The 14,604-nt window shown below is 32.6% G+C and overlaps 2 protein-coding genes across 2 annotated transcripts in view; one reads left to right on the top strand and one right to left on the bottom strand.

The window, feature by feature from the left end:
* LOC135123481 (fatty acyl-CoA reductase wat-like) overlaps positions 1 to 1,095 on the bottom strand; it is a 35,004-nt gene extending 33,909 nt beyond the window's left edge. The window contains exon 1 of the mRNA XM_064048151.1: positions 923 to 1,095. The gene's annotated coding sequence lies outside the window, so the exon portion shown is untranslated. The remainder of the gene's footprint in view (positions 1 to 922) is intronic.
* The window catches only part of LOC135123483 (enoyl-CoA hydratase, mitochondrial), a 30,608-nt gene that overhangs the window by 11,903 nt on the left and 4,101 nt on the right, over positions 1 to 14,604 (top strand). The window lies entirely within an intron of this gene.

Below are 14,604 nucleotides of genomic sequence, written 5' to 3'. Positions count from 1 at the left end.
CAATATCGAATTTATCGAAGAATGAAGAAGGCATTGGTTCATGTGGAAAACAAATCAAGTGCAGTTAGACTGCTTCATCGTAGATTAGAATTACATTTAAAACGAATTAGTTATTTAAAAGAAGCAATTAAAATGTATGAAATAAGGACTAAATTGAACAATCTTAAGTTGTAATAGAAATTATAATAAATATTATTTAATTCGTTCGGTGTATTATTTTCCCCAGTCTCATGTAAAAAATATTTGATTGCAAACCGTCATGAATAACAGACGTGTTTGTTTCGACAAAGTTCCGGTTATTTTCTTAATAAATGATAAAGAAAGCCGAATTAATACTTGGTTATACGATGTTAAAAGATTTCAAATGAATGTGGAACGTTTCGAATTGCAAATAAAGCCCTTAATCGAAAAAATGATGGAGGAGAAACGAAAATTTAGAGAAACAATCGAAAAATTGGATTCAGAATTGAAAATTATTCAGCAAAGAAAATAGTTAAATAGCTGTGCACATTGCAGTTAAACCACTGCGTCCTGAATTAGATTTAAATTTAAAACTTATTAGTTGCTTAAAATGTATAAAGTACGAACTTGTTTGTGTAATCTTAAGTTGTAATTAAAATTATAATAAATATTGTTTATTTCGTTTGGTGTATTATTTTCCCCAGTCTCATATAAAATTATTTAATTGCGAATAACCGCAACGAATAAAAGCCGTGTTTGTTCCGACAAAATTCCAGTTATTTTCTTTAAATAAATGTTCATCAGCAACTTTCCGCCGATTTAAGTTTCTTTGCACTCGAAATCTCGTACGTTACAATCAGTTCAACGTAAAAATAATTATGCAAAACAACGTCCGTGATTATTAGAATAAAATGTCGGAAGGCGAGTGTGTGTTGTTTAAAATTAAAAAATGTTTGCTTACGACATTGAAAACAGGCAATTAAATTATCCGTTGTCCCTCGAAAACATTCATATACACGCACACATCACAGAAGTCACCATTTAGTGCAACAAAACCACCTTTTTCCCAAATCTTTCACGGTAAAATTCATAAACCGAAACACGCCGCCCGTCATTATTACAACACAGAATTAAATAACGCGATGCTGTTTCAGCAAATTCTTACGGAACTGGACGCTTTTTCTCAATAGACAGGGACGTATTCGGAAATATTAGAAAAAAGAATTATCGCTTGAGGGTGCCAAAGGGCAGAAAGTTTGTTAAAAAAAAAAGTAAAAATGCATCCCTATAAACTAATGACACATTTGTGTAAAAATAAATGTGGGTTAGAGGTGCAATAATTGTTTAAATATAAAAAAAAATGTTTTACTCGAAGACGGTAAGAGATATGAGGTTCGTGCAAAGAACAAAAAAGTTCCTAAAATACGAAACACATGCACCTGTGTCGATGGTTTTTAGTTTGAGTTTAGCATTTCGGAGAAAAGGGCAAAAGTTTGTGGTGACCAAACGGAATTAGTTAAAAATTTGTTTTTTGTGTCAAATTATTTTCGGATGAATAATCGATAGGCCCATATAATTAAATATGTGAAAATTTGAGTTTGGGGCGCAACAATTTTTGTCAAAAAAGGTTGTCAAAATTCGAAAAAAAGTTTTCCTTGAGCAGTAGGAAAGTAAATTAGAAGTTTTGGTGAAAAAAAAAATTTAAAAAATTCAAAGAATCCAAAGAAAAATTAAAACAAAAAAAATCTCAAAAAAAAAATCCAAATTTTGAAAAGTTTGTTTTTCCACAAAATCAAATGCATATTCATGAAGTACTATCTAATCGTGTGTAAAAATGATTATGACTCATAGGTGTATCTACCGTTTAAATAGAAAAAATTTTTGTTACTCGAAAATGGTAAGAGATAGGAGGTTCGTGTATAGAGCAAAAAAGATTGACAAAAACAAATAATATCGACAGCCGTCGACGGTTTTTCGCTAACTTTTGACATGACTGTGAAAAGGGCAAAAGTTTGTGGCGCCCAAACGGTAAAACTTAAAAAATATATTTTTGTACCAAAATATTTCTGAGTGAACAGTCTATAGGTCCACTTAGCAAAATAAATATTTTTTGCTACCGTTTAGTAGTAATAACGAAAAAACGTCATAGTTCGTAAGCGGTAAGAGGTAGCATGTCGGCTCAGGGGAACGGGGAAATGCTAAAAAAATTAAGGCATATGTTGAACAAAAAAAATTTTGAAAAAAGTTGAAAATAAGGGAGAAAAGGGCAAAAGTTTCTAGTGTCCAAATGGTAAGAAATAGAATATCGGTTGCATACATCAAAACCTTCTTCTGGAACGAACGCATAAGTTTGTTCAAAAAAATCGATTCTGTCCACGTCAACCTTGATACAGGAGCCATTTTTAGTTTTTTCGAGGTCGCTACGTAAAACTTTTTTCAGGTCGAAAAAAAGACCATCGAAAAAGGATTCGAATAAGCCCAACATGCAACACTTAAAAAAAAAAAAAAAAAAAAAAAAAAAAAAGCGAAATAGGTTATTCTTTATATTTATTGTTATATGACTACTACCATCACAACTAAATATACTAAGACAGTAAAAAAAAAAATTCCAGTTAACCAAAAACCGCTTTTTGTTGAATTTTATATGAAAACAACAAAAGATCATTAAAAAAAAAAAACGAAAACCTATAAACAGCCATCAAAAATCAATAAAAAAATCAATAAAAAAAAAAGAAAAACATCAAAAACAAATAAAAAACCAAAAAACTATCAAAAACCAACAAAAAACCATCAAAAAGCACTATTAAAAAAAAGATATATATATATATATTGATACTTCTACTACTTCTAAATTTGTATATGTTAGCCTATGCTGTGGTGGTGGATCATGATGAGTCATATCGTGCTGCTGGACAAATAATTTAAAACGTATTAAATAACTTGTTGTTGTATTAAATCGTAGTTGCTAAATCTTTCTGAATTAGTGAAACTCTTGCATTTTCGATAAGAGAAAAACAACTGAATCGTCAACTTGAAATAAAAATTAGAGAGGGAAAAAGAGTAAAAGAAGGGATTAATTTCGTATATAAATTCAAGACTATATGAAAGATGTGATTATAACTGATTAACTAGTATCAAGAGAATTAACCAATAGATATCTAGGGACATGGGTAAGGTTATATTTTTATTACAGTATGTAAATTTCATATATTTTTTTTGTTTTGTTTAGAGGATTTTATAGTTTGCCCATACGATAGGAGCCATCGAATGCTAGAGGGGAGACTCCAGAGGCATATATTTAGGTGTCATAGGGAGGCTTGGGAAAGGGAGCGACAGCTCCGCGAAGCTGCACTTCCCAAAGCATCACCACCGATACCATCTCAACCATCAAAATGGTTCAATTCTGAACCCCCAAAAGTAACATCACTCGAAAATTGGGACGACGACGCCAGTGGGACGTACGTTCCATCGTTGAAGGATGACTTGATGCTCGACAAGACATCAATAAATTTTTATAACGCTGTGTTCGGCAAAAATAAACAAAAATAATTTTTTGTTTTTGTCTGTCTCTACTCGTTAATTTGTACCACCCTACCAGAACTTACCATCTCTACAAGCTACCTCTCTAAATACTAACAGCGATACCATTCCCAAGGAGAACATGGACTTTTGTTTAAGAAATGCTCGTGTATGGTTTGTCACAATATTCCTGATATTATCGATACATCGATCCCACTACAGTATAAACAAGAATTTGTCTTAAGAAACAAAAGCCGCTGCAAGTCACCTAATTACACCATTATTGACGATTATAGTGGTTCCAAAAATTTTAGCGAAAATGCTACAGGATATTGTTTGGCAAAACCATTGATTTGGATATATACTGCCCAACATGCAACACTTAAAAAAAAAAAAAAAAAACAAGCGAAATAAAATACTTATATTATTTATTGATATATAAATATTACTATTACAATACAAGCACCACTATCACTACTAATTCTACTACTAAAACATTTCAACACTTTTAACGCTACTAACACTACTACTGACACTATGAGATTATATACATTTTATTTTTACATATAGTTTCTTTAATTTGTCGGATTTTTGAATACTTTTTTTCATTTCGTTTTCTGCACCCCGCAATTCACTTTGTTCTTCCACTAACTGTCTTTGGAGAGTTGCAATTTGATTTGCTAATTTTTTAATGTTTTTTTTGCACTTTTTTTGTTTTTGCACTAGTTCCCTTTGTCGCGTATTATGTCTGTCCTGCGCTGCCCTACACTTCCACTTAAAATTATACAATAATGTAGATGCATTGTCTTCGTCTTCGAATTCATCACCCGAATCATCAGGTGCAGCAGGATGAGGTGTATCAGGGGCAGGTGTTGGTTGAGACGTCGGTGGTGATGGTGATTTGCGGACCGGTTGTTGCTGCTCCTCCTGCTGCTGTTGCTGCTGCTCCTGCTCCTGCTCCTGCTGCTCTTGCTGCTCTCTCTGCCTCTGTTCGTCTTCCTCCGTAACTCCGTAAACATTACGAAGGAAAGACAAGCTTTTTCCGTGCGCCTCTAACCCCTCAAACAGTGAGGGCGTCATAGAGACGCACGGCTCCTCCAGCCCTGATATATCTAGCTGGGAAGGTGTCTGGGAGTCTTCCACAGCGGAAGTGGAGGCGTCCTCACTTTTTGTTTTTAGTTTTTCAATTTCTTCCTCAGGTAGATCTGCAAGTCTACGCAGTTTGGGCAAAGGCGGCTGAAAATAAAATAAATACTTATAAACATTTCTACATTTTATGAATATAAAAACATTTTTTTTTTAAATTAATCAAAAATAAAAAACCTACCTGTATCACTACATCCTGGAGGATGTTAATTTTTGGTTTCTTGAGACTCAAGGAATACTTCATTTTTTTTTTTTTTCAACAATTAGCACTTAACACTAACAGACACAGAATTAAGACAAACAATTACGAGTTCCTATGCAAAATATATAGGAAAAATAATGCAGAATATGCAGAAAATAAATGGCGAAGAAGGGTGAAATGTCAAATCAGCAGTTTTACATGTCCATATATGGTCATTTAAAGATTGATTGCAATGAAGTAGGAGGGTGAAATGTCAAATCAGCAGTTTTTTCATGTCCATATATGGTCATTTAATAATTTATTGCAATTCAGCAATTCTTCAAACTATTTCCGTGTGAATTGCAATTCAGCAATTTTTTGATATTTGGTATATAAAAGTAACTTTTGTAAGCATGTGAGTACAGTTCACACATCAGATATGTTCTCATTAAAAAACACAAGTTTCATTTCTCGCAATCTTGATATATCTTCACTGAATGAAGAAAAACGTCGTATCATTCAAACAGTTGAAAGTTTGTTACATCAAAAATTTCGGTCGTCCAGAACTTTCATGGCTGGGGGATGTGCAGCGTTTCTCTTAGGTCGGACGTCTTCTTATACAGACATCGATATTTACGTCGAAGCAGATGAAAATACACAAAAATGGTCTAAGGATAACTGCGCAGACAATCACATGTCTAAATATGACTATCTTTATCAGTCCAAGTGGCCCTGCTGCTATTTGAAGTTTGATGGATTTATATTTAATATTATTTTTGTTGAACCTCGTCTTCAATTTTCGTTGGAAGCCAGAATTCTATGTATCCTTAAATCGTTCGACTTAACCGCGTGCAAAGTGGCAATACACTTTTCAAGTGGAATAAATCCTGTTCTTGTAGAATGGAAATTAACTGACCTGAACTTCGATAATGTCAAGAAAAAGGATCGCATCATTAAGTATAAGAAAAGAATTGAGAAAAATGAAAAGGAACAACGATTCGATCCCAACAGTTTGTCTATGTTGGCCTATACCGTCGTGGTAGATCATGATGACTCATATCGTGCTGCTGGACAAATACTTTGAAAGATATTTATATAACTTAATATTGTTATGCTGAATCATTGTAGTGTTGATTCCGTTAGATAAATATGTAAGAGGATATTAAATAAAACTCACAAACGTAACTAATTGTTTTATTGAACCAATATGTTTATACATTTTCAAACATTTATTGAACTATTGCATTTGCTACAGTGAGTGAAACAAATTAGTACTAAATAAAGAAACACACACACGCACAATTATTTTTGTGTGTCTTGACATGTTTCCGTTTGCCGCCTTCGAAACGATGATATATTTTTTTTAATATTTTCTGAATACGTCTCTGGCAGCGTGCGAGATCCAATGCATCGCAAGCTTTTTCGCTCTCCGTCATCTAACACCTTATTGTAATAATTTCGAAGGAATGCGGACATGTTTACGTTATTGTGGATTAATTCTGGGCGTAATTCAACGATTTCGAAACGAAATTGATATATGGCAACGATTTCATTATTTTGTACATTAATTACTGCATGTTTTTTTTTATATATATATATATATAAAATCTGGTGTGGATACAAAAGTTGAATATCCGAATTTAATTGGGTCGTATTTATTTATGTTAATTTTCAATCCCAAAATTTCATACAACGCCCAACCGGAATCCTTTTCTGCAAATTTCTCTAATTTTTTCATGATTTTATCAATGACGTTTTCTTCGTACCATTCTTTTAAATTTGTGTTTTGATCAATGTGTTATTTTTTGTTGAAAATGTTTTAATGTCTGTTTCACTAGAGTGCGGTTGAATAAAATTTGCCGAAAAAATTACATTTACCTTAAGCATTGAGTTTTTCACTTCTTTTTTAATTCTAAACATAAAGCATTTAAAAGATTGTTGAAAAAAAAACTGAAGAGGATCTTTAACATGGTGGTTACTTATAAATCCTGTACGAATTCGTTGTTGAAAGCAGGATTCGACATCTTGCCATGTTACATTAGTCACCGATTTAAATTTGTTGGTTTTAATATAGCCTTCACCAGTTTTTATAGATAATAATTGTTTTTTCTTATTTAAAAGCTTTAGGTGATAAAATTTCAAATACGTCAAGCTTGTTCCTAAGGAATTTGCGTTTTCCAATATATTTTCTCAGGGGATTTTACATTTGAGTGCTTTTCTAATTATTATTATACTGTTATAACTAAAAAAATGTTTAGTTTCTTTGATTGTTTTGATTTTACTTAAGTATTCATGAATTAGCTTAAGAGAGTTTTTACATATAACCCTCACTGATTCTTGTGATTTCATTTTTTGTCGTGAAACTTGCTCACCACAGCAGAAAAAAAAAAAAAAAGAACACTACTATGACCCGTGGAGTATATTGTATTGAATTGTAGCGTTGATGCTCTTAGATTAACATGTTGAAGTAAGTATATTAAATAAAACAATCAAAAGTAGCTAGTTGTTTTATCGAATCATACATTTGTTGTAGATTAACATGGTGAAGGATATTAAATAAAACAATCAAAAGTAGCTAATTGTTTTATTGAATCATACATTTGTTGGAGTATTTTATTTGCTAAAATAACTGAAACAAATTAATCCTAAATAAAGGAACACACAAAATACGATTACAAAAATAATTGCTCCTATCGAAGTAAATATCCATAGGGGAAGTTCAGCCTCCCAGAGTTTTCGCTCCCTCTCCCAGGCATCCCGATGACAGTTGAAAATATGTTTTCTCAACCTCTTCTCTAACAGCCTGTGGCTAGGATCATAAGGACAAATGATAAATTTTTCTACACAGAAAAAAAAAATTTTTAAAACTTTACATACTACAACAAAAATGTATAAGCTTACCCATTTCTGCTGTTAAGTATTAACTTATGTACTTGCAAGAAACTTATTAATTCGTTCTTGTGTGTGTGTGATCTTTAATTTATACACCATATTAATCCCCACCCTTGCTTTTTTCCTTCCATTTTTGTTAAGGCTTTCTTAAAAAAATCACAGTACATAATTTTTGCATTACAACAGGGAAGAAAAAATCAATTGAAGAAAAACTACAGTCAATATGATCATTGTAATCTGAGAGATGTAAAATTGTACCTTAATGATACCATGTATCCCTACAAAAACATGAATGTTGATTTCACAAATAATCGGTATGCAATTGTCTATGATATGTTTAAAGAATTCCAGACATCGTTCTTATCCAAACAAACCAGCGAACTTCGATAAGGATGAAATGAAAAATACATCCCTGCACAAGATGTCGTCAGAGTGATGTAAATAATTTCATCTGTTATTGTATTATGTTTGGGGGTAAATAAAACTACATATAACCCATTTTTGTGTATTTTATTCATGGTTACCAGAAATTACATGTAAAGTTTTCTTATAATCATCTAACTTAATCGAGGGCCATTTTGTTGAATCCGGTCCCTCTGTCCATCCTAATGGTATTTCAGGATTGGCTTCTCCTTTGACAATGTTCTTTTTGATCCAGTTGAAAATTCTTCGGTGCTCCTGATTTTGAGAAGGTTGAAATGCGAAAGAATCGTAATTTATTATTTCTAAAGACTCATAGAAAGTACTGAGCGCTTTATGGTTTGCCAAATACGCAGCCCGACACATAAATTCATCCACGCACTGGTCGATCCTTCGATAATTTTTCCGGATATTCTCAACAGGATAGAATATATCTCCAAGATTCTGCCAGCGATTATCACTCAATAATTTATAAATAAAACATTTATACGTTAGAGTATTGTCCAAATAGTTGGTGGTCATCAAAAACTCCAAAGCAGCATAATTTAAATTTTCAATTTGGTCTCTTTCGCATACACGTAGAAATGCATCAATGTAACCATCGACACATTGCTTTCTTTGTAGCAGAATACAAATGTCAAGTGTATAAAAGTCACTTTCACTTTCGGCAATCCATTTAAACACTTCGTCCGGTACAATAAAATCTTTTTTATCGATGAGATGAAGGAATAAATTTAATTTCGTTCGATCACTCGCAGCGGCTTTAAGATATGTTTTGTACACGCTTTCGGATGCACAAAATGCTTGTAAATCAACAAATTGTCTCAAGTCAGACATTGTTGTAATCATAAAATAACCAACATCAGTGAAATTTAATTGCTTATATATGACAATTCCCACTTTTTTTAAATTACGTGCGAAATATGATATCCCCAAGGTTTCGTATCCGTTGCGAATCTTATGACAATTCTTTTGTCATCATTGGGGCTGAGAACTACTTTTTCTTGTTTTACTGTGTAAACAGTATGATGTTTGGACTTGATGAGTCTTTGGGATTTTTCGTAACTTCGATTATTAAATAAACAATCTTTGTAATTTTCAAACGTTATTGTTTTAAGTGATGCTTTTGTACTACCTTTGGATTTCTTAACTAATTTTTTATTGAAATCATAACTTGCAGTTCTAGATGCGTACATTTTAGATCTGAGACCCACAAATTCTAGCATAATCTTACCGTTATTTTCATCTTTCTTATTTTTAAGTTCTATATCATAAATATTATATAAACAAAAAACTAGTCAACGGGTCATAGTAGTGTTCTTTTTTTTTTTTTTTTCTGCTGTGGTGAGCAAGTTTCACGACAAAAAATGAAATCACAAGAATCAGTGAGGGTTATATGTAAAAACTCTCTTAAGCTAATTCATGAATACTTAAGTAAAATCAAAACAATCAAAGAAACTAAACATTTTTTTAGTTATAACAGTATAATAATAATTAGAAAAGCACTCAAATGTAAAATCCCCTGAGAAAATATATTGGAAAACGCAAATTCCTTAGGAACAAGCTTGACGTATTTGAAATTTTATCACCTAAAGCTTTTAAATAAGAAAAAACAATTATTATCTATAAAAACTGGTGAAGGCTATATTAAAACCAACAAATTTAAATCGGTGACTAATGTAACATGGCAAGATGTCGAATCCTGCTTTCAACAACGAATTCGTACAGGATTTATAAGTAACCACCATGTTAAAGATCCTCTTCAGTTTTTTTTTTTCAACAATCTTTTAAATGCTTTATGTTTAGAATTAAAAAAGAAGTGAAAAACTCAATGCTTAAGGTAAATGTAATTTTTTCGGCAAATTTTATTCAACCGCACTCTAGTGAAACAGACATTAAAACATTTTCAACAAAAAATAACACATTGATCAAAACACAAATTTAAAAGAATGGTACGAAGAAAACGTCATTGATAAAATCATGAAAAAATTAGAGAAATTTGCAGAAAAGGATTCCGGTTGGGCGTTGTATGAAATTTTGGGATTGAAAATTAACATAAATAAATACGACCCAATTAAATTCGGATATTCAACTTTTGTATCCACACCAGATTTTATATATATATATATATAAAAAAAACATGCAGTAATTAATGTACAAAATAATGAAATCGTTGCCATATATCAATTTCGTTTCGAAATCGTTGAATTACGCCCAGAATTAATCCACAATAACGTAAACATGTCCGCATTCCTTCGAAATTATTACAATAAGGTGTTAGATGACGGAGAGCGAAAAAGCTTGCGATGCATTGGATCTCGCACGCTGCCAGAGACGTATTCAGAAAATATTAAAAAAAATATATCATCGTTTCGAAGGCGGCAAACGGAAACATGTCAAGACACACAAAAATAATTGTGCGTGTGTGTGTTTCTTTATTTAGTACTAATTTGTTTCACTCACTGTAGCAAATGCAATAGTTCAATAAATGTTTGAAAATGTATAAACATATTGGTTCAATAAAACAATTAGTTACGTTTGTGAGTTTTATTTAATATCCTCTTACATATTTATCTAACGGAATCAACACTACAATGATTCAGCATAACAATATTAAGTTATATAAATATCTTTCAAAGTATTTGTCCAGCAGCACGATATGAGTCATCATGATCTACCACGACGGTATAGGCCAACATAGACAAACTGTTGGGATCGAATCGTTGTTCCTTTTCATTTTTCTCAATTCTTTTCTTATACTTAATGATGCGATCCTTTTTCTTGACATTATCGAAGTTCAGGTCAGTTAATTTCCATTCTACAAGAACAGGATTTATTCCACTTGAAAAGTGTATTGCCACTTTGCACGCGGTTAAGTCGAACGATTTAAGGATACATAGAATTCTGGCTTCCAACGAAAATTGAAGACGAGGTTCAACAAAAATAATATTAAATATAAATCCATCAAACTTCAAATAGCAGCAGGGCCACTTGGACTGATAAAGATAGTCATATTTAGACATGTGATTGTCTGCGCAGTTATCCTTAGCCCATTTTTGTGTATTTTCATCTGCTTCGACGTAAATATCGATGTCTGTATAAGAAGACGTCCGACCTAAGAGAAACGCTGCACATCCCCCAGCCATGAAAGTTCTGGACGACCGAAATTTTTGATGTAACAAACTTTCAACTGTTTGAATGATACGACGTTTTTCTTCATTCAGTGAAGATATATCAAGATTGCGAGAAATGAAACTTGTGTTTTTTAATGAGAACATATCTGATGTGTGAACTGTACTCACATGCTTACAAAAGTTACTTTTATATACCAAATATCAAAAAATTGCTGAATTGCAATTCACACGGAAATAGTTTGAAGAATTGCTGAATTGCAATAAATTATTAAATGACCATATATGGACATGAAAAAACTGCTGATTTGACATTTCACCCTCCTACTTCATTGCAATCAATCTTTAAATGACCATATATGGACATGTAAAACTGCTGATTTGACATTTCACCCTTCTTCGCCATTTATTTTCTGCATATTCTGCATTATTTTTCCTATATATTTTGCATAGGAACTCGTAATTGTTTGTCTTAATTCTGTGTCTGTTAGTGTTAAGTGCTAATTGTTGAAAAAAAAAAAAATGAAGTATTCCTTGAGTCTCAAGAAACCAAAAATTAACATCCTCCAGGATGTAGTGATACAGGTAGGTTTTTTATTTTTGATTAATTTAAAAAAAAAATGTTTTTATATTCATAAAATGTAGAAATGTTTATAAGTATTTATTTTATTTTCAGCCGCCTTTGCCCAAACTGCGTAGACTTGCAGATCTACCTGAGGAAGAAATTGAAAAACTAAAAACAAAAAGTGAGGACGCCTCCACTTCCGCTGTGGAAGACTCCCAGACACCTTCCCAGCTAGATATATCAGGGCTGGAGGAGCCGTGCGTCTCTATGACGCCCTCACTGTTTGAGGGGTTAGAGGCGCATGGAAAAAGCTTGTCTTTCCTTCGTAATGTTTACGGAGTTACGGAGGAAGACGAACAGAGGCAGAGAGAGCAGCAAGAGCAGCAGGAGCAGGAGCAGGAGCAGCAGCAACAGCAGCAGGAGGAGCAGCAACAACCGGTCCGCAAATCACCATCACCACCGACGTCTCAACCAACACCTGCCCCTGATACACCTCATCCTGCTGCACCTGATGATTCGGGTGATGAATTCGAAGACGAAGACAATGCATCTACATTATTGTATAATTTTAAGTGGAAGTGTAGGGCAGCGCAGGACAGACATAATACGCGACAAAGGGAACTAGTGCAAAAACAAAAAAAGTGCAAAAAAAACATTAAAAAATTAGCAAATCAAATTGCAACTCTCCAAAGACAGTTAGTGGAAGAACAAAGTGAATTGCGGGGTGCAGAAAACGAAATGAAAAAAAGTATTCAAAAATCCGACAAATTAAAGAAACTATATGTAAAAATAAAATGTATATAATCTCATAGTGTCAGTAGTAGTGTTAGTAGCGTTAAAAGTGTTGAAATGTTTTAGTAGTAGAATTAGTAGTGATAGTGGTGCTTGTATTGTAATAGTAATATTTATATATCAATAAATAATATAAGTATTTTATTTCGCTTGTTTTTTTTTTTTTTTTTTAAGTGTTGCATGTTGGGCAGTATATATCCAAATCAATGGTTTTGCCAAACAATATCCTGTAGCATTTTCGCTAAAATTTTTGGAACCACTATAATCGTCAATAATGGTGTAATTAGGTGACTTGCAGCGGCTTTTGTTTCTTAAGACAAATTCTTGTTTATACTGTAGTGGGATCGATGTATCGATAATATCAGGAATATTGTGACAAACCATACACGAGCATTTCTTAAACAAAAGTCCATGTTCTCCTTGGGAATGGTATCGCTGTTAGTATTTAGAGAGGTAGCTTGTAGAGATGGTAAGTTCTGGTAGGGTGGTACAAATTAACGAGTAGAGACAGACAAAAACAAAAAATTATTTTTGTTTATTTTTGCCGAACACAGCGTTATAAAAATTTATTGATGTCTTGTCGAGCATCAAGTCATCCTTCAACGATGGAACGTACGTCCCACTGGCGTCGTCGTCCCAATTTTCGAGTGATGTTACTTTTGGGGGTTCAGAATTGAACCATTTTGATGGTTGAGATGGTATCGGTGGTGATGCTTTGGGAAGTGCAGCTTCGCGGAGCTGTCGCTCCCTTTCCCAAGCCTCCCTATGACACCTAAATATATGCCTCTGGAGTCTCCCCTCTAGCATTCGATGGCTCCTATCGTATGGGCAAACTATAAAATCCTCTAAACAAAACAAAAAAAATATATGAAATTTACATACTGTAATAAAAATATAACCTTACCCATGTCCCTAGATATCTATTGGTTAATTCTCTTGATACTAGTTAATCAGTTATAATCACATCTTTCATATAGTCTTGAATTTATATACGAAATTAATCCCTTCTTTTACTCTTTTTCCCTCTCTAATTTTTATTTCAAGTTGACGATTCAGTTGTTTTTCTCTTATCGAAAATGCAAGAGTTTCACTAATTCAGAAAGATTTAGCAACTACGATTTAATACAACAACAAGTTATTTAATACGTTTTAAATTATTTGTCCAGCAGCACGATATGACTCATCATGATCCACCACCACAGCATAGGCTAACATATACAAATTTAGAAGTAGTAGAAGTATCAATATATATATATATATCTTTTTTTTAATAGTGCTTTTTGATGGTTTTTTGTTGGTTTTTGATAGTTTTTTGGTTTTTTATTTGTTTTTGATGTTTTTCTTTTTTTTTTATTGATTTTTTTATTGATTTTTGATGGCTGTTTATAGGTTTTCGTTTTTTTTTTTTAATGATCTTTTGTTGTTTTCATATAAAATTCAACAAAAAGCGGTTTTTGGTTAACTGGAATTTTTTTTTTTACTGTCTTAGTATATTTAGTTGTGATGGTAGTAGTCATATAACAATAAATATAAAGAATAACCTATTTCGCTTTTTTTTTTTTTTTTTTTTTTTTTTTTTTTAAGTGTTGCATGTTGGGCTTATTCGAATCCTTTTTCGATGGTCTTTTTTTCGACCTGAAAAAAGTTTTACGTAGCGACCTCGAAAAAACTAAAAATGGCTCCTGTATCAAGGTTGACGTGGACAGAATCGATTTTTTTGAACAAACTTATGCGTTCGTTCCAGAAGAAGGTTTTGATGTATGCAACCGATATTCTATTTCTTACCATTTGGACACTAGAAACTTTTGCCCTTTTCTCCCTTATTTTCAACTTTTTTCAAAATTTTTTTTGTTCAACATATGCCTTAATTTTTTTAGCATTTCCCCGTTCCCCTGAGCCGACATGCTACCTCTTACCGCTTACGAACTATGACGTTTTTTCGTTATTACTACTAAACGGTAGCAAAAAATATTTATTTTGCTAAGTGGACCTATAGA

This window comes from Zophobas morio, unplaced genomic scaffold (assembly GCF_036711695.1).
Source record: "Zophobas morio isolate AGI-343-1 ecotype UQ-CSIRO unplaced genomic scaffold, CSIRO_AGI_Zmor_V1 ptg000006l, whole genome shotgun sequence".
Classification (NCBI taxonomy): domain Eukaryota; kingdom Metazoa; phylum Arthropoda; class Insecta; order Coleoptera; family Tenebrionidae; genus Zophobas; species Zophobas morio.
Note: the sequence above shows the minus strand (reverse complement) of the source record. Positions and strands in the feature narration are given on the sequence as shown.